The 21,465-nt window shown below is 41.8% G+C and overlaps 1 long non-coding RNA gene across 8 annotated transcripts in view; it reads right to left on the bottom strand.

The window, feature by feature from the left end:
* LOC137614312 (uncharacterized) overlaps positions 1 to 21,465 on the bottom strand; it is a 190,843-nt gene that overhangs the window by 129,414 nt on the left and 39,964 nt on the right. For 4 of the 8 annotated variants that reach the window (XR_011039066.1, XR_011039069.1, XR_011039064.1 and 1 more), the window contains exon 4: positions 21,095 to 21,257. This is a non-coding gene — a long non-coding RNA (uncharacterized lncRNA). Of the gene's footprint in view, positions 1 to 2,992; positions 3,349 to 16,639; positions 16,952 to 17,683; positions 18,855 to 20,590; positions 21,258 to 21,465 lie in introns of those variants that run through there. The other 4 variants (XR_011039063.1, XR_011039067.1, XR_011039065.1 and 1 more) reach the window with 4 other exon arrangements.

Here is a 21,465-nt window from a genome sequence, read left to right as displayed (position 1 = left end):
TATTCAATTCACTGAATGAACTTACCTTTTCAGAAATGTGGGCTTCTTTACACTCATGTTTTTTATTGGTGGGGGCGACTCCAAGCGTTTTTGCAGAAGCATGCGCAAATTAGTTTGCCGTTCCATCTCTTGCTCCTTAGTACTTGCTCTATTTATAACTTTTGAATCATTAACAGTTTTTACTGTATCAGTGGAACTTGTCAATTTTCGTTCAACATCTTTTGGGGATTTGGCATAAGGATTAAGCTCTGCAATCCCTGTTGTCTTAAAAGAATGGGTAGCTAAAGGGGATGGCTTCAACTTGTGATCAAAGGATATATTTGAGGAAAGTCCATAATTGCACTAAGATATCTTGCACATGGGCGAACTGTGTCTGGGGTTATTTCGAATCCAGCGAATTCAGCTGTCTTCTGCGAAACAAAATTTGTCAGGGTTGTGTTATGCCGTGTCTTCCACATATGTCGAGCCATTGTACAACTTGGAAAAAAACTCTCCTCTATTGAGTCAGACCAAAGAAGAACATAGTCGACACATTTAGTTTTGTTGGGTATCTCAGCAACTATTTCATCATACCGTCGAGTATATCCGTCGCCAGAAGCAATATACCCTTGAGGGGCTGTTTGATAACTATAGCGTCCCCAAGGAGTGATAAACATAGTTAAGTGACTGTCAGATTCCTGAATCGGTACACTGTGGTATCCGTTCCAGGCATCAAAGACGGTTTTCTTTTTTCCTTGTGGTACTGACCTTGCTTGGTGAAATGGAGAAGGCTTATGATGCGTTTCTCTCTTAGCGTGCACATTGAGAGGCTGAAAATCAACTGTTCGTCGAGGTGTGCCATTTTTCTTAGCACATACAACCATCCAATGGCACCAAGTTACTGGTTCTCCGATTGGGACAGGTTCAAGGACACCAAGGCGGCCGTCCTGGTCAAGTCCAGCTTTAACTTCCTTTTGCCAGTGTAACGGCACTGGCACTGGTGTGTGACGAGCAACAGGATCAGCATTCGGATCGATCATCAACTTCATTGGGGGTCCATCCATTAGTGGTAACGGTTGGTGGTCACATACGTTAAATGTACTCGATTCGTAGTACTCCAAGAGGTAGTCCTTTAGTTTAGACCGGTTGGACTCTTGCACTGAACGGTAATTCTGTAGGCGGCGGGGGTGGTAGTTGACGTTTTGGGCAGTCACATTGATTGGCTAGTCCACTAACGCTTCCTACTTCATTGTTGGTGGCATCCGGAGTTTCCGATTGTGTCTCATAGATTTCACCAATAGTCGGAAAACTATCCGATATCATGCCAAGGGCGATGCAGGCTTCCCTACTGATGAAGAGCTTATCCGAGTTGTCGGTGACATATGTCATTTGCCTAGTCTCAACAAGGTTCCCCTGCTCATCTGTGTTGTGTAGGATTTTGGTAGGAAGTTCTATTAACCATAATAATTACCTGGAACATAGATGAACAATTGTTAGTAATTATTTCTCAGCTGATCCCATCTCTTGTCGTCAATTTTTCTGTATAGAATTTAATAATACGTTGGTATTCTTAAAATACACCTTTAATGAAATATGTGACTACATGGCTCTTTGACAGCTGACTCCTAAGTGTGTGTGGAGCGTCATACACAATCTGACAAAACCAAAACATTGCTAAACAAAGAGCATCGCTCTGAAAAGACTTAAATCCTACTCCAGTACAAAACTATAAAGAATTATCCTATCTCTGAGGTAACCAACAAATGTTTGAATCCTAATACCAAAACAAATCATTACACTTATGTACAAAGCATAACATGTTTTATTCAAACAATATGATGCAATGTTGCGCAATACCTGCAACGCTTGAAATAATATAGTACATTATTACAATAATACATAACAATCTGTTCCTGAGATACAAAGGATTGTGGCACCGAGGATTTTAATGCCTCTGTTATTTGCAGCATGCATTTTCATAGTTACAGGAATGAGGTCACTTTGCTTGAGGCCAAGTTTGTGGATGACCTTAATACCTGCGAGACAGCTTTGGCATCCAGTGTCTGCCATTGCAGATATACGAACAGCATGTGTACCAGCTTGAAGGTGGAAACCAAAGGCTTCGTCATCCTCAGGTGATGTTCCGATTGTCAGATTTATGAAAGGTTGAGATTTGGAAGGTGTGTCTATCCAAGTATCAGATAAGTTGTCATACAGATGGTGGTCCAAAGCCAATGTCTTGTCAGTTTGTCGTTTAGAGATTGATGATACTCTGCACAAGGTGTTGAACACCGCATTCTTGTAGTCATTGGCATTGTGAGCACTGGGTTTCACTTTTGGTTTGCCCTTACTACGGCAAACACTCTCAAAGTGATTTTCTCGGTTGCAGTGTTCGCATCTATGACCGTAAGCTAGACATTCTGATTTTCTTGCACGTGCAGGAGTGTTTTTACCATGTCCTTTCTTGCCACAGTATGAGCAAACTTAGTTTTTATCTTTGACAGCGGTTTGTTTTGCCTTTCTGTATGAACTACAGGCTGCTGCTTGGACCTCATGAGAGTCTAATAGTCGGGAGGCAGATCGTTTACCAGATTCTTTAGCTTCGACAAACTGTGCAACTTCTTCTAATGACATGTCCTGATTTTTATCACCAAGTAGATCTAATTGTATTTCAGGGTCACATATGCCGCGTGCTAATACGTCTCTCACTATTGTGTCAGTATAATTTACATCAACGTTGCATCCTGGACATTTTATCAGGAATTTGCACACACTACCCTGTCCTATAAGTCGTGCACAGAAACGTCGTACAGGCTCATCACTGTCTTGACGCATGTTGTGTAGAGTCACTCGAGCTACCATGGTGTTTTCCTCTCGAACTGCCAGTTTTTTTATTGCTCCCATCACTTCTACTTCAGTCTTGTTAGCAAGACTGCCACCAGCTGATCGTGTTAAGTCTTTTCGAAGTTGTTCTTCGCAGCATTCTAGAAGCAGTACCACGCGATCACGGCCCTCAATTTTAGTTGCGTCTACATAGTCAGACCATCGTGATTGAAAATATGCCCATTCTTCACTTGTTCCCGCTATCGATATTGTGGGTCTTTTAACTTTCTACTTTGGCAGCTTGTCCAGGAGCATGTGTGGTGCAGTGAGCAGTTATGAGTGCAGCTACGATGGCAGCCTCAAGGTCGTCCGTGACATAATCACAGCCTGGTATTGGACATCCTACTGCTGGCATTTTGATTAGTTCTTAGGATTTAGTCATTCACAATATCTGTTATCCTGAATCCATCTCTGGCCGTGGTCATAAATAAGAGCTTGGTCCATTTATTCAAATGTCTTTATTATTGAACAATGACCACGGTCAATCTGAAATGAACATAAAACATATTTAGAATAAATGATGAACAATGTATATAACTCAAATGAACATATAACATATTAAGAATAAATGATGAACAATGTATTTAACTCAAATGTTTATAACCCTACAAAGTCCACAAAGTTAGGGTTTTGGCTCTCCTTGAGGAATCTGACAGTCTGTGTTTGGATTACTTGGGTCAGTTTGGGGAATGGAATCCGGAAGGGTCTTGAGTTTCAACTCGAGGAGAGGAAACCAACTGCTCTTTGGCCAGTGAGGTGCTACTAAAGCCACTGCCCCCCGGAAGGAGCGTAGTTTGTGCAATACTTTCATTAGAAGATTCACTGGTGGAAATAGGTAAATCTTCCTCCAATGGTTCCAATCTAGGGTTAATGCGTCTATGGCATAAGCCTGAGGGTCCATGTTTGGTGTCACATAACACGGAAGTTTGTGATTCATCTGAGTTGCGAATAGATCTACCTGGAGGCCCGGAACCAGTGAGTATCCACCGGAATGAAATTATGTCCAGAGACCATTCTGATTCCAGTGGTTTCGTCCTGGATAGTGAGTCCGCTATCACATTCTGGACTCCCGCTAGGTGAGTTGCTGACAGGAACCAGTTCTTTTTTGTTGCCAAGGCGAAGATAGTGACCAGGATCTGATTCAGGTTGGGCGACTTGGATCCTCCTCTGTTGATGCAGTGTACTATGGCTGTGCTGTCTGACAATACTCTGATGTGGGTCGACCTTGGAGGAGTCTCTCTCTTCAGGGTCAAGAACACTGCCATGGCTTCGAGAACATTGATATGGAAGCGTTTCATGGCGGGTGACCAAGAGCCCTGAAACATCTGATGTTCATAGTAACCCCCCATCCACTCAGAGATGCGTCTGTATGAATTGTCACTTGTGGAGGTGGGAATTGAAGAGGAACCGATTTGGAGAGGTTCTTCGGTTCAGACCATGGCTGCAGCCTCATTTTCAAGACAGAGGGGATCTTTGAGACCTTGTCTCTTAAAGGTACTGTGGCTCTCTTTCTCCATACTCGATTGATGTCTTTGAGTTTGGCTTTCAATAGTCGATCTATTACCGAAGCGAATTGAAGAAGGCCGAGGATTCTTTCTAAGGCTCTTCTGGACACCAGTTTTGTGTTTGAGAAAATTCTTGATCTTGGAAGCTATTTCTCTTACCTTTTTGGGAGGTAGAGACAGCTTGTGTGGTCTGATGGTAGTAGGCGGGATTTTTGGAGATTGACCCGAAATCCCAGGTTGGCGAGAAAACGAAATACTTTCTTTGTAGCTCTGTTGCATTCCAGGGCCGACCGAGCCCAAATGAGCCAATCGTCCAGATAAGCAACAATCTGAATCCCTTGGTTCCCGAGTTGTTCTAACACAGTCTCTCCCAGTTTCGTGAATATCCTGGGTGCAATGTTGAGGCCGAAGGGCATGACTTTGAACGCAAAGACTTTCCTGCCTAGACGGAAACCTAGGTAAGGAGAGAAGTTTCGAGCTATTGGTACGTGATAATAGGCGTCGGTAAGATCGATAGAGGTGGTGACGGCCCCACGGGGAAGTAAGGTCCATACCCGAGAGATAGTCAACATCCGGAACCTGTCGCAGAGGATGTAAGAATTTAGCTTTGACAAGTCCAGGACCACTCTCAATGCTTTTGCGAGCCTTTCTTCGGAACTGTGAACAGGCGGCCTTGGAACTTCAGCGATCGAACCCGTTTGATTGCTTTTTTCATTAGTAACTCTGTGGTGTACTCTCTCAGTATGGTAGTGGGTTTCTGGAAGAAGGCTACTCGTGGAGGAGGAGAACCTTGTGACCATTTCCACCCCAACCCTTTGGAGACTATGCTGTGAGCCCACGGACTGAAGGTCCAATGGTCTCGAAAGTGGTAAAGTCTCCCCCCTACCGGGACTATATCATTGCAAGGGAGTGAATCTAGGTCCTTTCCCTCCTCGAGCACCCTTGTCCTAGGTCCGCCTCGTTGACGGAACTGTCCCTACCCCTGTGGCTACCTCTCTGGTGTCCACGAAAGGGACCCGAGGGTTCGTAGCTAGGGTTGTATGCGTATGCGGGCGAGGGCATCCAAACGGGGTTGGGTTGGGTACCTGGGGGAGCAGTGAGGTAGACCACCTGTTGAGGGTGATTCGGTTGTAGAGTCGACGAAGCAGTGGGAGACTGATGACGAGTGGGTAACAGCCGATTGATGGTAGTGACCCCGCCTCGACTTGTGAGGGGAAAATCTGTTTCTTCCTGAAGAAGGTTTGCTTCTGAGCTTTAAACTTCCTTTTGGCAGTTAGGCCCCACCTCGCTTGCAAATTTTGGTTTGCTCTCGCAGCGTCTTGTAGAACCTTGTTCACCTCCTCCTGAGGAAAAAGGTTCTTACCTCAGCAGGGGGAAGCTATCATTCTGTTTGGTTCATGCCTGATCGAGGCCTCAGATAGAACGTGCTTCCTGCAACTAACCCGAGCCTAACAAAACTCGTGTAGGTTGATTTGGAAGGACAGACAGGTTTTGTGAATACCCGGAACAAGGTCTCAGTCGGATAAAGTGAGGCTTAAGACTCCACGGAGGTAATGGAGTGGAGAGACCTAGCTAACCTATTCCGTGCCTCAAACTCAGTCTTGAGAAGATTTTCCGGTAATTTGGGAAGCTTCTCGGAAAACAGATTAGAGGCGCAGTTTGGGTCTAACTTCCCTACTGTGAAAATAGAGGAGGCATCATCCCAGATAGTAGCGGTACTCAGGATGAGCATGGAGGTGGGGTCCGTCTCTTTAAGAGCCAGCATGGCAGAACCTTCTTTGATAGCTTGAAAAGTAAGACCTGCTACTTTATCTGTAATAGGCAAGGTAATAACAGGAGAAGCTGTAAATATGGTGTAGGCTCCTTTGTGTGGGGCGAGCTTAGAATTAGTGCACCCCCAGTCCGACAACGTCCTGGCCCAGAGAGCTTGGGCCTGCTCTTTAAGAAATATTACCGTTTCCTTCGGTACCTTGTCTAACCTAATCAAGGCATATTCTTTCAATCGGATGAATCCGTTGAATGGGAATTCTAGTCCCGGAGGGTAAAATTCTAGGTCCTCTAGAGGGCGGGTGCCTATGCCCTCCAGAGTTATGGCACCATCTATATATGGAGCATGTAAGGCAAACCTCCAAGGGTTGTTTTTATCGAAGGGGGGTAACTTCGATGCGTCTGGGGCTGAAGGAGGAGGCATCAGAGTTCCTGAACGCATCAGATTCGCCACCATATCTTTGAGCTCAGTTATAGCTCCTTGGTTTGCCCTGGAATTTGTTGTAGATGCCGTTGTATCTGCTCTTTCACAATATCCCTGACCATGGTGGCGGATAAGGCGGGCTCCCGAGCCCGACCCTCTGACAAAGTCCTGGACTTACCGGAATTCGTCTTTTTAGTAGTCACGGTTTTAGGTAAAGTAATATGAACATCAGGATCCTTAGAGGGTCCCGGGACTGTTGACACTGATAATGGCAAAGCTGAAGGCTTAAAGGTACGTAGTGGCTTCACCTTGGGTCGTACAGGAACGGAGGGACCTCGAGGAGAAGCCGTAGGTTTATCAAATCCGTGAAAGGAAGCAGTAGAGGAAGGAGTGAGGGATGAAAGGGGGTCCACCAACTCATCACCACCTACCTGCTCATCCATGGGTTCGTCGTCCGGATCTAGAAAGGACGCGTCCTCCGTCAATAAAACCTCTTCCTCCGTTAGAATGGTTGCTCTAACCGCCTCAATTAACGGGGCCGCTGTCTCCGGTGGAACTGCTGCAGTAGTAGAGCCCGGGAATAGGCGAGAAGCCATGTCTCCATCAAGGAGATGGGGTGCGCCAGACGGCGCATTCCTCCCAAAACCTGACACCCACGGACGGAGAGTAACTCTTGCCTCCCGGAGAGATTCATCATCAGCCTGAAAGAGGTGAGGGGATTAATGATGAAGCAATAATCGATGTAAATATATAAAGACCAATTAATTCATCGCAAAGGATATTAACAGGAACAAACTAGAACCAACTTACATCCTCGCTCAGGAGTAGGGATGACAGCTCATAGCAGAGCGTGCATGACTCCAGGAACCATACCATGTAGGGGGATTGTCCCGGTTCCCGAGAGAAGGATATGGCGCAATGTGCATGGGACCGGCATAGATCATGGCCCAGGGGATCAGTAAAGGCAGCGGAGCAGCCCTTGGCAGCGCAGCGGACTTTTTGTAAAAGAAAGAAGACATAAGTCTGGATGTTCCTTGAGAGACTGGTCAGAGACAGATGAATCAACAGAAACAAATACATTTAATTATGTGTGAGTAATATATTAGCTAACAAATTACTGTAATATATAAACAACCAGTAACCATGTAACATGTAACTATAAACCTCATCGGTAAAAAATTGTTATCTCCGGTTCTGATCGTCTGATATATCTGTTTGTACCAGAGATCCGGTGACAAAGGTCCGTCATCGTGAAATCGTGAACCTCAGCGGTACGATAATATTAACCTCAATGCTGAACGTCTGTGTTATCTTCAGTGAAACCGGAGATTCGATGAAAAAAGGACCGTAATAATGTAATTGTGATCAATCATGACAAAGGTTCGTGTGCAAAAGGCCGCAGCCGGAGTCCGAGTGCCGGATTTCACCGTTGCACTCCAAATATCCGACTAGTTCTCACCCAATGAGTATCCATTATAGCGTAGTATAACTCAAGGCGGAGCTAAGGGTGTCGGCATAAAACGATCCCAAATAATGACTCGTACACTAACAGAACCTATTAATAGTGCTAGCTATATTAACAGTAACAACATCAATAAAACGTGAAGATCATTAAACGTAATATCATCAACCCGGAGAATAAGAGGAGGCAGGAATAACTCGTGATCATATAAAACTGAAAACGGGAAATCCACCTCCCCTACTCAAGCTTAATAAAGAAAACGAGAGAAGGGGCAACTCGTAACTGTAGTAACAGAAAATGAGCATTCTATGCTCACGCTCTCAAGGTTACATAATAAAGAACCAAAATAACACAATAATATGATAAGAATAATGATAAAATTGTAATAACCAAGAACGAAGAATAACGACAACGTAACAAATAAACAAAGATATAGTCTAAAACGAGCACCTTCCTGGGGCGTGTACATAACTATAACAGACTAGATCGATATTCTTCGTAGGTTTAAATTGGACTTGCTAGCAAATAAATACCATAGTAAAAACCAATAATAAATAATGATAATAATATTGGTCATAAAACGTAAGTGATATAACCTAGATGACAGTACCAGATGGGCAATATTAACTTGAAAAACTACCGAAGCGAACAAAACCAAAATGGCTGCCGATACCGAGGCAGGCCAACCGCTTCCCAAACTAAAATCCACAATACTGGAAAAAGAACAAATGCCCGGTACTGAAATAAACTGTCAAAACAAACTATGGTACTTAACATTGGTAAAGGTGAAGTAGCAACGTCAGTCATGTTGAATTAACGACAATCACTTGCGAAAAACCCCGAACAAAACAATTTTTAGCGGGCAAATCCAAAACAGAAGGATGGCCTGGAGGGCGCGTAGTAGGTGTCGGTGGGGTAGTCCAACTGTGTTCTCTAGGGCCTGTCACGGCCCTCCCCTTTGATGAAGGGATTATCTAAATGGAAGACAGCCTGTGAATAGTGGTTTTCATACGCCCCTGTTGTATACACGACACCCACAAGGTGATCGCGCGAGGGTAGTAACCTCTGCATTCCGTGATTTTATCTTTCTCTAGTATATTTGGAAGATTTATATTAGAAAAGTGTAAAGGACCCTTTTCACCGGCCGTCACAGGTCGCCCCGGAAATCTATTTTTGGGTGAGATGGCCATGTCTTCCTGATGGACCCGCCCGACTGTTCCAGTTCAGCCTACTAGGCCCCTCCCTGCTATACTGTATCGCAGAGGCCGGTAGAAAGATGGACTTCGGAATGAGGATGGATGTGACGTCACACAGTATGGCAGACAGCTATGGCTGCTGTTTTGTTTACATTTCGAGTACCGTAACAGTAACTAAGAAGGGTAACTTTGGAGCGGCTCCTCAGTTATCTCGCCACCTTTCCCCCTCCAAGCGTAAACGCTATGTGGGGTGCAGATAGCCATGTGGCGTGTTAATGCATGCGTCCCCTGTTGATATACGATATCCTAGAGAGACACCTTTAGGGTACTCGCACCATTAGTTGGAATTCTGTGAAACCTTTAGTTTAATTCTCTGGGAATATCTACTGTAGTCATATATACCCTAACGAAGCTACTGAAGGAACCTTCCATCAGGACGACATGGCCATCTCAGCCAAAAATAGATTCTTCGCTTCGCTCAAAATCCGTTTTGTATAGTACTTTTGAAACCAAAAATTAAATTGAATAAAGACTTTCATATCATGCTATTGCTAAACATGTCACTACAACCAAACCCATTACTTTGTTTAGTACGTTCCATCGCCGATCATAAACTCGCCAACCAATTATAACATGTTTATAGGTTAACTTTTGTGGCAAAAGATATCTTACCAAGTATTATGTAATAATAATGTTATAATTAATGTTTTATTTATCCATAGAAATTCAAAATAAATGAAAGAAGAGTGATTTTGTTTAGTGTTTTATCCTACAAAAAAAAAAAAAAAGCAGCCTTAAAAGGAAATTTTTTTTTTTAAGTTTCATCGTCAATCATAAACACATTTACTCCTCCAAGTGATATCTAGAGCTTTTACTAAAGAGTATATCATAAATAAAGATTATAAATAGGTGGTAAAATATCTATAATTAAAGTGTAGTAGCATTAAGAAATGTTGAGGTTCGCCCTTTACTCAAGAATGTACTGTACATAGGATTAGACAGAACGTAGGAAAAATAAATTAAGGAAAAATCTGTATTCGATACACTCTTCATCAGCATCGTCAATTGGGCTCTTTTCTTTTTTTTTTTATTCTCAGTCGCTAGCTAGTTATCGCACTGTCAAGATCTGCACACATTCCGATAATTCACATCATGTCTGTACCGACCCTGAAGCCAAAAAGAAAGACTTGTCCCATCGAGACAAAAAAGCTTGTCATTAAGTTGAAGGCAGAAGGAAACAACAACTGTGCTATTGGCCGTCAGCTGAATGAGTCTACAGTGAGATGCATTTTGAAGAATAAAGAGCAAATTTTGAAAATGTGCGACTCCCATGGATCATCCAGCTTAGACTCAAGGAGTTATGCATCCACGAGTAGCAAGGAGCTTATCAAGATGGAGCGGTTTCTTGTTCTATGGATGAACGGTTAGGAGAGCGAAGGTGTCAGCCTAGACAAACACACTATCATTGACCAAGCGAAAAGTTTCTACAGGCCGATATGCAAGAAACGTGTTACCATCTGGCTTTAAGGCGTCAACCGGCTGGCTTCACAGGTTCTTAGAGAGGAAGGGTATACGTAATCTTAACATTACAGGGGAGAGGAACTCTGCGGATGAAATTGCAGCCAAGGAATTCCCTACCATCCTGAAGGGAATAATCGAAGATGGAGGATACCACCCAGATGCCGTCTACAATATGAATGAGGCGGGCCTCCAGTAAAAAAGGATGCCTAAAACCACATTTTAGCTAAAAATGTTAAGCAGGCACGAGGGAGGAAAACGGACAAATCTCTATTAACTGTGCTATTTTGTGTCAATAGCATCTTCCTTCTTCCACTAAACACAACTTCCCTTCTACAACCCTTAGATATATGAGAGAGAGAGAGAGAGAGAGAGAGAGAGAGAGAGAGAGAGAGAGAGAGAGAGAGAGAGAGAGAGAGAGAGAGAGAGAGAGAGAGAGAGAGAGACCACCAGCCTGATCCATGCTTTCAGGAAGTCTTCAGACACATGGTCCTCTCACCAACAACCGACAGCCATCGCAGAATTCGGATGCACTATTACCTACGCACCGGGGAAGAAGAACCCCGTCGCCGACACCCTCTACAGAACAGAGATCAATGCAGTCTACCTGGGGATCGACTACGCCAACCTCTCCGTAGAACAGCAGAGCGACCCAGAGGCTTAAGGACTATCGTAAGACTACATCAACGCTATAGATGAAGGACTTTCCCCTCGACCCAGACTGGGAAACGTACCGGGGAAGAACAACCCCGTCGCCGACACCCTCTACAGAATAGAGATCAATGCAGTCAACCTGGGGATCGACTACGCCAACCCCTCCGTAGAACAGCAGAGCGACCCAGAGGCTTAGGACTATCGTAAAACTACATCAACGCTATAGATGAAGGACTTTCCCCTCGACCCAGACTGGGAAACCATCCTCTGCGACACCAGCATAGGGCGCCCACACCCATAGATTCCTGCTTCCTGTAGAAGGAAGATCTTCGACGTCGTCCACGGATTATCACACCCCTCGGGGCTCGCAACGGCCCATCTACTATACGAGAAATTCATCTGGCCGGGAATCAAAAAGATGCCTGTGAGTGGGCGAAAACTTGCATTAACTGCCAGATGAGTAAGGTCAACCACCATACTGAGTCAGGAGAACGCGATTTTCCCCAACCCAAGAGACTATTCGGACACATCCACGTGGACGTTGTGGGACCTCTGTCGCCTTCAGGTTCTGCATACCTCCTGATGATCGTCGACCGCTCCACAAGATGGTTAGAAGAGACTTTGATGTCCAAAGCAACCACCCACGCCAGCGCCGAAGCTCCGCTGTCGAGTTCGATCAGCCGCTTCAGAGTTCCCAACGATATCACGACGGCCCGAGGTTCTGCCTTCCTGTCAGCGATCTGGCTCTCTCTGGCAAACCTGAGGGGAATGACACTCCACAGCACCACGGCATACAACCCTGCAGCAAATGGCATGGTCGAGAGAACTCGTCGCTGTAGTGGTTTGCAGACTGTAGCCAGAGATAGCACCCAAATTGCTTAGTGTCGGAATTCCGACCACACCCAAACGTTCACTACACGAAGGTAAAACTGGGGAAAACCAAAAATCTGAATAAAAGGGCAAGAAAACGGAGCACTTGGCACCACCCCTTGATTTATACTGGGCAAAGGGGAACCCAGCTAAAAAATGTAATTGCATTATATTTTTTTCAGAGATGTCATTTTCAGGTTCAGTAAAAAGAAAAAAAACAGATACTAAGAAAAAAAAAAAAAAGTGGCTGAGAAGGGGACAAAATGGTGACTGGAATGAAATGCTGTCTTCTTAAAAACTAGAAAAATGTTTATTTGTAAATGGAACAAAAAAATATCATTCCAGAGAAGTTCCTAACACTATGCTACAAACATCTACGTTTTAATACGTCATAAGTGCAACTGTGTATTGCCTGGATGGTCCAACTATCTTGACAAACAACACTACAGTACTCCTACACCAAGCTTAAAGGAGAACCGCGCAACACTGATTTTATGACATCTGTAATGACCAGTAATAAACCTGAACAATTAATATGAAATCAACAATCTAGAAACAAAATAAAAAACTGAAAATACTGTACTGCAATAGTTTTCCCTAAAGCAATACTGTCCTTATCAATATCCAGTCTACCATTGGGCTGCAAAGTTACTTAAAAAATCTTAGCTTCTGAATAGTTTAGCCACAAAGGACGCTGTGCAGGTCTCTTTGGGCTTATGATAGCAATGTCTAGAAAATCTCCAATTGTAAACCCACACTGTGATAAGGTTTTGTTATTAAAACTTTTCTGACCAACAACACTAGTGCCTAATTCTCTCATTCTTGAAAGGATTTTCATGATTTTGGAACGACTAGACTAAACTCGAACACAGTCCCTCTCTTCCTAGCATCTGAATTTACTTCCTGGACCTACAAACAGATATTTCATTTCAATAGCTCCTGTGAACTATTAATGTTTATGACAATTTCATGTAACGATATTCTTGCTCGTTATACTTTGTACACCGAAACAAAATAGTCATCAACTTTACGGCGTTGACAGCCAAACACGAGCAATAGACCACTGCTTTATAATGCCTGTGTTTACATCCCCTCCACAAACTTTTTATACTTATCCAAAATAAAAACACTGGTTTTTGAGTTATTCGGTCTAACAACAAAGTAAAGTACTTCCAGTTAACAGGCAAGATATAAAGGCAAGCAGCAACATCGACCACTAAACACAATGGTAACAGGCAATAAGAAACTTCATCTTTCCTATATACTTAAAAGAATAACCTATACTTCACTCCCTACTGGGGGTAGGGGCCTGTTGTCAGTACCTGTTAAAAGAAATAATGGATTAAGGCACCTTTTGGGGGGGCACTTGAGGGCTAAAAAAAAAAAAATTAAGTGTACTGTCTCATCACATCCAACCCAAACTGTTTTTTCATACACACAACCCTTTAATTATTCCATCGCACTCTCAATGCAGCCCTGATGGCTTGACGAACATTGGAATGCGCAACTCCCAAGGGTCGTCTTCGCACCGCTCCCCGGGCAGACAGCGAACGTTCCCCTGCGGAGGTCTACGGTGAGGCGCTTAACAGTCCCTGTCGAGTTCTTCCCTGCAACTACCGACGACACTAAGCCAAATCGCCAGAGAGATCGCTGGGAAATTCAGGCCATGCCTGTAACATACGAGGACAGGACCAGACACTTCATGCCCAAGAACCTAGACAACTGCCACTACGTCTTTATCCGGATCGATGCTCACTGCCAGCCCCTGACTAGACCTTATCGCGGCCCTTACAAGGTCATCAGAAGAACAGCCAAATCTTTTCTCTTGATCGTCCATGGACAAGAAGATTGGGCGACTATCAACCGATTAAAACCAGCGTTCCTTGAAAGCAACGATAAGTTCACCGCGGGCCCTGGTAGACCCAGGATTCCGCCTCACTAAAGTCCACGAAGCGGGAAACCACGCAACAACTGAAGAAAAAGATTCCTCCGAAGCAGAGCAACCTTCCCCTGCGTTCAAGCACCAGAGGGGAACTACGTCGCCCTCTACGATACAGGAATTAATCGCATCTACCTTCTCCGATGCCGCTGTCTAAGGGGGGTAGGCAACTTGTAAGGACATAGTTTTCCCCATTGTGTGTTTCTTTTCCTGGACATACTTCTGCAAACTGTTATTTTATTATTCGTTCCACGCAGTGGCTTTTTGTCTCAATGTTGTGCTCTTTGAGAGCTTTGTTTTAATGTTTATGATTGTATACTTCCTTAGGCTACCGCCTTATTGTTTGATAATTTGTCTTGTGTAAAAAGCACGATTTTGGCGATTTGAGCAGTTTCCCTTCCGGGGCTACTTTTCCATGCGCACCCTGTAACTTTGTGACTGTAGCAAGTTTAGTAAAACGTCACTCCTTTCCATTCGTCTTGCTGTCCCACAATAGCAAGGCCAATGTTACCCATGGTCAAAGAAAGAACACAAAGCCCCAAAAAAAAAAAAAAATGCAAAACTAGAACATTCTAACTAAAACCCTGGCAACAATGAGAAGCCGCCGGCAACTCTTGACATCCTTATATAGTGTAGTAGTCAACTTAGGGTTTAATTGCCTGGTTTAGGGAGCCCTCATGTAGGAATAAACAAAGTACAAACTAAGGTTATTATAATGTTGTGGTTTGCAGACTGTGGCCAGAGGTAGCACCCAAAATGAATTTCGACCACACATGTTTACTACACAAAAAATTAAACTGGAATACCCAAAAATCTAGGTAACAGGTCAAGAGAACGGAGCACTGGGCACCACCCCTTGATTTATACAGGCCAAGGGGACCCAGCTAAAAGCATAATTGCATTATATTATTCAGAGATAAGCAGTTTTCAGATTTATTTAACCCACGAAGGACGAACCGTCCATATAATGGATGCATTAATTGCCATCAACTTGCAAGCGTCTATATTGTGGATGCATTTTTAATATACTTTCTCCCTCATTTGTATGCCTTTAGCTCAGCCTTCTATTGATGTCACAGACTACTCTAACCAATCAGTGATCGTTTACAAGGCAAAGTTGCCAGAAATCTTATACTTTGAGGTTATAGGAGTGTGCTAAGCATGTGCCGCTGGCGATGGGGGTAGGTGCCGTTTGGCTTATCGATCGAGATTTTGTTATCGGTTGGCAGGATAAAGGATATTGATTATCTTTATGATTCAGAAACAAGTGCTAATGATTTGGACAGCCATAGTGAGCATGATAATGATGATTATAATACTAATAGCGATGTTTATGAAGACGATCTTGACATTGAACCTGTTGGTTCATCCTCTAGCAAAAGTCCTACCAACACAAAAGACATCACTCACAGGAACAATAAACATTAATTCTAGATTTAGTTCAAAATGCTTATATTATCTATCAGCAAAATACTGATAGGCCATTCAAGCGATAATTATGAACGCTGTAATATTTTTGTAAATCCGCATTACCAAATGGTGAAAAAGTGTCACTTGATATGTTATATAATTTTTTTTACCATGCTAATACTGGATAGAATATTCTGTTTTTTCTAGACTTTCAAAATTACATTCTTTACAAAATTAGCACTGTTATAACAAATGAGAATAAGTTTTGTAATAATCCAGCTGCAAAGTGCCTTCGATTTTATGGCAACTGTGATTTCTAAAGACTTTTTTCAAGTCCAAAGTAATTAACATGTATTGAACAATAAATGGCCTATTAATAAACTAATCTTCTTGCGGTTTCAATGTTACCAAATACTTATATATGAGTGAAAAATTTGTTTTTTTTTCTTTTTTCTATAAATATCAATAAACCGTCGTCGTCCTTTGTGGGGGGGGGAAAAGAAAAAAAAAATATTAGTGGCCGCGAAGGGGACACAATGGTGTAAGGTACTAGAATGGAATGCTGTCTTCATAAACACAAGAAAAATATCTTTTTTGTGTAAAGAAAAAAAAAGTTTTTATCATTCCTGAGTTCTTAACGCTATGCTACAAAAATCTACATGTTATAGAACATCATAAACGCTACCGTGTGTATTGCCTGGGTGGTCCAACTGTCTCAACAAACACCACTACTGCTACACTAAGTGTCCCGACACAAAATGTTTTCAGCAGCAAACTCCAGTAGCTACAATCACTGTCAGTCACTCGCACAAAAAAAATATATCGCTACAAATCCTTTTTCAGGATAAAGCCCTATCTGGTTTGTGATGCAAATTTTCTAATTGTTAACATCAAGACAGAGCCTTTCTGTTTCATGTAGATATTATGAAGAGAAAGTTCCAGGCTTATGAAAGTAAAAACCTCCAAGCTTAAAGGAAAACCCCGGAACACTGTGGTTCATTATCTGCATGAACAGTCAACTAGGTTTGGGCATTGACAACTTAAAAGTTTGGCTGCTACTGAAAACTTATCTATGCCACTTCATGTTCATCTATTTCTGGGGACGAAGTATGTGAACCACTATCCATGGAAACACTGTGCCAATATATGAAAAAGAAACAATTACACTATGACGGTACAATCTCGGTCAGTGGTAAGAATAAAAGTTTTATTTACTCCTAAATTAGAAAAAGTATAACAAAACAGGCCTTGAGTAACATCTTTTGACAACTTCATCTTGCCTATATTCCTATTCTTCTACCTCTACTTGTCTATCTACTGGGTATAGGGTCCTGCTGTCAGTACCTGTTAAAAGAAATAACAGATAATAAGGAACATGGGAGCTAACGGGTTAAGGCACTTCTTTGGGGAGGGCACTTGAGGGTTATAAAAATATGTAACCAAGTGTTTTTTCATACAATACAAACCATAAAACTTTCTTTGACACAATCCATCATTTATTGCAATGTTATCTTGATTTAAATAAACCAAAAAAAAAAAATTACAGCAAATTTTTGGGAGCTCATAATAGTTTAGGTACATTTTTTTCATTTATTGTTTGATTTTAGAGAGAAAGATATCATTGAAAGGAATAAAAATCCCACAATTTTGTGTACCAAATTTCTATTTTCCTTTTTTCTCTTTATGATTATTTTACGGATGGACGAAGAAAATCAAGAAAAAAAATTCATTAAAAGAGAAGAAAAGGGAAACTAGAGAATCTGAAATACAGAATTATTTGTTTTTTTAGTAGTTTTGATGGTATGATTTTCAATACAATTGGTGTCATTAATGGAGAAAAAGGTACCTAAATGTTCTTTAAAAATTTATTTGCTAATAAATCTAAAGTTTATGATTAAATGATTTTTTTATATGATAAGGTATTATATGTTAAACATAAGTGTATTTTGAATCATTAGGAAAAGAATGCAGGACATAGCGGACTATCCCCTTAAGCTCAAAAGATTCTTCTCCCAGAGGAGAGGTTTGTTCTCAAGGAGGAGAAAAGCACTTAACGCCCTACCCCCCCCCCCCCCCCCCCCCCCCGTCCCCTTGGGGAAGAAGAGTAAGCATAGTACAGAGACCGCTGCCCAAAAGCTATCTCTTGCGAGAACGACACATTCCACTGGAAAAGAACTTGCTTCAGACTGATCCTCCACTGCCCCTGGTGAACTCATAACATACTCTGCATCTGTCACCGAGGGACCAAAAATCAGACCGACTGGCTGTAGCACCTGCGCCCACAGAGGGAGGATCGACCTCCCGAGAATAATGACGGCAACCTCCACTCACCATATTTGAAAGAGCCCGAAAAGGAGGTCCTTAGAAGGGGGCCCATCAATGCCCAGAGATGGCCAAAAAGACAAGATATGAAAAATAGCACAGGCACTCCTTAGAGAAAGGGGCATGGTTGACTTGCTAGGGGAGTCAGCACCGTTCCTTGACCTACAAGGTTGATCCGAGTAACCATAGCTACGCTGCTACTCTGCCATTCCCCAGAGGGGACTGGCAGAGGAGCAGCTTTGGGAAGAGATTGTGGGATAGAAACAGAAAACCGATTTCGACTTCAGAGAAGAGCCCAAGGCAGAAAAATCATGCCTAGCCTTCTTCCGTCACCTGAACCTCCCCACTGGGAAGTAGACCACTCACAACAGGGGTCATCTCTTGAAAACCAGTGGCTGCGCCAAGCTGGTCACAGACAATGAGGGTCATTCTCCAGGAGGACAAATACCACAAGAGCAGCCTTTGGGACCTGGACAAGAACGCATGGGAATCCAATCAGCAACCACAGTCCCAAAACTGTAAAGAGAAAGAAAATTAAGTCTTAAACAATAGGAGTGGCAGATGACCATACTCTACTGAGGTAGAGAAAAGTGGTCGCACAACCCAGGTGTGCGAGAAAGCAGGGTAGCCGGGGTATCCCCATCCCTCGCTAAAAATCATCAGTGCTAGTCTTAGTTTCACTGAAAGTAATACCCCTTATAAATAGCGAAGGCTTTGTATTCATGTCTGAATAATTACATTTTTCGAATTCACTTCTTTGAAATTCTTTGTCGATGATGACATAACATAGTACATTGCAAAGTCCTTAACGTAGAGGCCACTTTGCACTACCTGGGGCACTTCAGCAACTACGTCATAATTGCCAATGTAACGAGTTCCACTTCACACACTACCCTGGGGTACACCATGTAGAGAACTCAGTTTGCTAAAATCATAAAATTATAAATGTTACATTAAATTTTTATCTCTTTTCTAACATTTTATAGGATTAAATTTTATTTCATTATTTCAGAGTATGATTTTTTGGAGGTAAACAGTTGTAAAATTAAAACAGAAAAATATGTTATTAGTTTGAACCACACATTAGAAGAGAGTTGGGAGTCATGAGGTCGAGGAAGCAACTCTAGGAGGGTTACACTTATAAATTGATTTATCTTATTTTCAGTCATTGACTGTCCTAACTAGCTTTTGTGTATTTTCCAATACTCTACTGACCTAACCAGTACGCCTATATGTAGGTGCTGTAATCTTGTGAGAATAACATCTAGTTCAGCATCTATGTCTACAATGAAATCTAAAATGGACTAACGTGGGCAAGTGCTTAAACACTATAACTGTAATCAGTAACAGGATCATTCTTAGCCTACCTGCCAAACTAAAACATGAAACTGGCGAATTGAAAACTGTTTAGCGATTCTACCATAAAAAAAATATTCACTTGTGATCTACAAGAATTCACTACAGGCTCGCTCACATTCTTTATTATTAACCATCTACCTCACAAGAACCTCTGTATCCCTGGAGGTATCAGGAGTTGGTACTATATCAAACCCGTTCAGTACCGGAATCAGAATTTTGTGCATTTTTAGAATTTTCAATTACACTCTTGGAATACAAAAGTATAGCTGAGCTTTATGCAGTATTGGTAGAGGCACCTCCCATAAGTTTCTTCCTTGCTGCATCAAAGGTTATATGTTCGGTATTGGCAGTTTCAATTATTGATTGTTCCTATTTATACTTGGAACATACGTGAATTTGACAAGCGAGCTTCTTCAAAATGAAAATTTGGTCTCTAAATCTCCAGTGAAGATATGGAACTTTAAACACTTGAAACAACTTTGGGCCATTAATGCATTCGATATATATGCGCCAAAAATCATAGCATTTATAACATAGGACAGGACAAAGATGTAACTTCTCTAGTTATTTTTGAATAATGGATCTTTGTATATTCTGGCAGATAAGGAGAAGTAAACACTAAGATAGCACCATTGATTCTGTGCTAAATTTATAAACATTGGGAGGACACCTTTCCATGTCCCCCTCTGAGGAGATCTTCAGATTCAGATTTTTCCAATCAATTATAACGTTTATTTCATTTTAAGTCTTGTGTTGATAGCCTTTCAATTAAACCAGATGAGCAGGGTTTAAAATCAGTAAGCAGCACTGCTTCTGTTTCATTGTCATCTCTTTAATTTACCTTGTGGGATTGTACCCAGTTTCTCTCCAATGTCCTTGGGTATAGTTAAATACTGAATTAGTTATATTTGAGATGTTGTATAGCTTTACCTAGCTACAAACACCTTTGAATTCTCCGTCATTTCAAAGTTAATTGCAAACTTGCAATTTTCCCTAAAGGTTTAAAGTCTTAAAATATTTCACAATTCATATTGCGGGAAATACCTACGCAATATACAACTCTCATATTCATTTCCCCCCCTAAGAATTTTAAACTCTTCGGGTCTTCGATAAGAGGGAGCAATCCAGTAACAGAACTGGAAGTAATATTGTTGGAGGAAACATTTTATTTTTAAAGTCAACAGAATTTTCAATTATCGAAACAAGCAGGGGTCGTCACTAGAGTCTGGGGGTTCGCCATTTGGTCTAGGGGTACGGGAAAAATCACAAGTTACTTTTTAGGGGGTGAGGGAATAATAAAAATAGACTGAAAACAAAAAGTAAAACTAAATGAAAATATAAACTATCCAAATTCCTAAAAAAAACTGTGTTAGCCTTCCATGGAATTAATTTCTCCAACACGGACACCTGCCATACCACTAAAGGATAATGCCCAAGACTAGAGTGGCTCTGGTGTATGCCAAACCTGCTTGATGAGACAGAGCATTTCAAGAATACAACCATCCCAATAGCAGTGAGCAAACTGAACAGAATGCAAAGTTTTATCTATATGAAATCTCCCCAGCCCTGGAATCCACAGACAAAGTCAAGAGGATTATTTCAAGGACATTTCCTACTCTAACGAAGCATATGTGAAAGGAACAGGGACCAACCATTCAGAAAAGAGGAAACATGAAGACGGCAAAGGCCAATCAGGGACACCACCAAGTTCAAAGATAATAGTAACAACCACCTACATAGTTAAGTAATTTAGGCACAAAATATTTGTTCTCCTACAGTTATCTATCTACTTCACTAATGTTCTACCTTGTAATTTTGTAGACGGCAAAATCCTACAATCAAATTGGTAAATTGAGCTTCAAAGGATTCTTCTTGGCAGATTTAATTCTTGACATTCATGAGTGGTACATTCCACAAGATGGCTCCTTTTAAATCAATTATTCTCAATGCCTTCCTGGGAATGTAATTTCTGAAAATAAGAAAATAGTAAATAAAAGATCAAATAAATATTAATGCACAAATAAAAACAATCCTATAACAAAATAGTGAAAATTTGTCATAAAAGACAAAGATTAAATTTCCATTGTTATGCCATCAATTATTTCTGTACTTTATCTCAATCATATCTACAAAGAAGGGCACTAGTTTCTTTTGCTTTAATAACCTTGTAATCATAA

The sequence above is a fragment of the Palaemon carinicauda genome, chromosome 20 (assembly GCF_036898095.1).
Source record: "Palaemon carinicauda isolate YSFRI2023 chromosome 20, ASM3689809v2, whole genome shotgun sequence".
NCBI lineage: Eukaryota > Metazoa > Arthropoda > Malacostraca > Decapoda > Palaemonidae > Palaemon > Palaemon carinicauda.
Note: the sequence above shows the minus strand (reverse complement) of the source record. Positions and strands in the feature narration are given on the sequence as shown.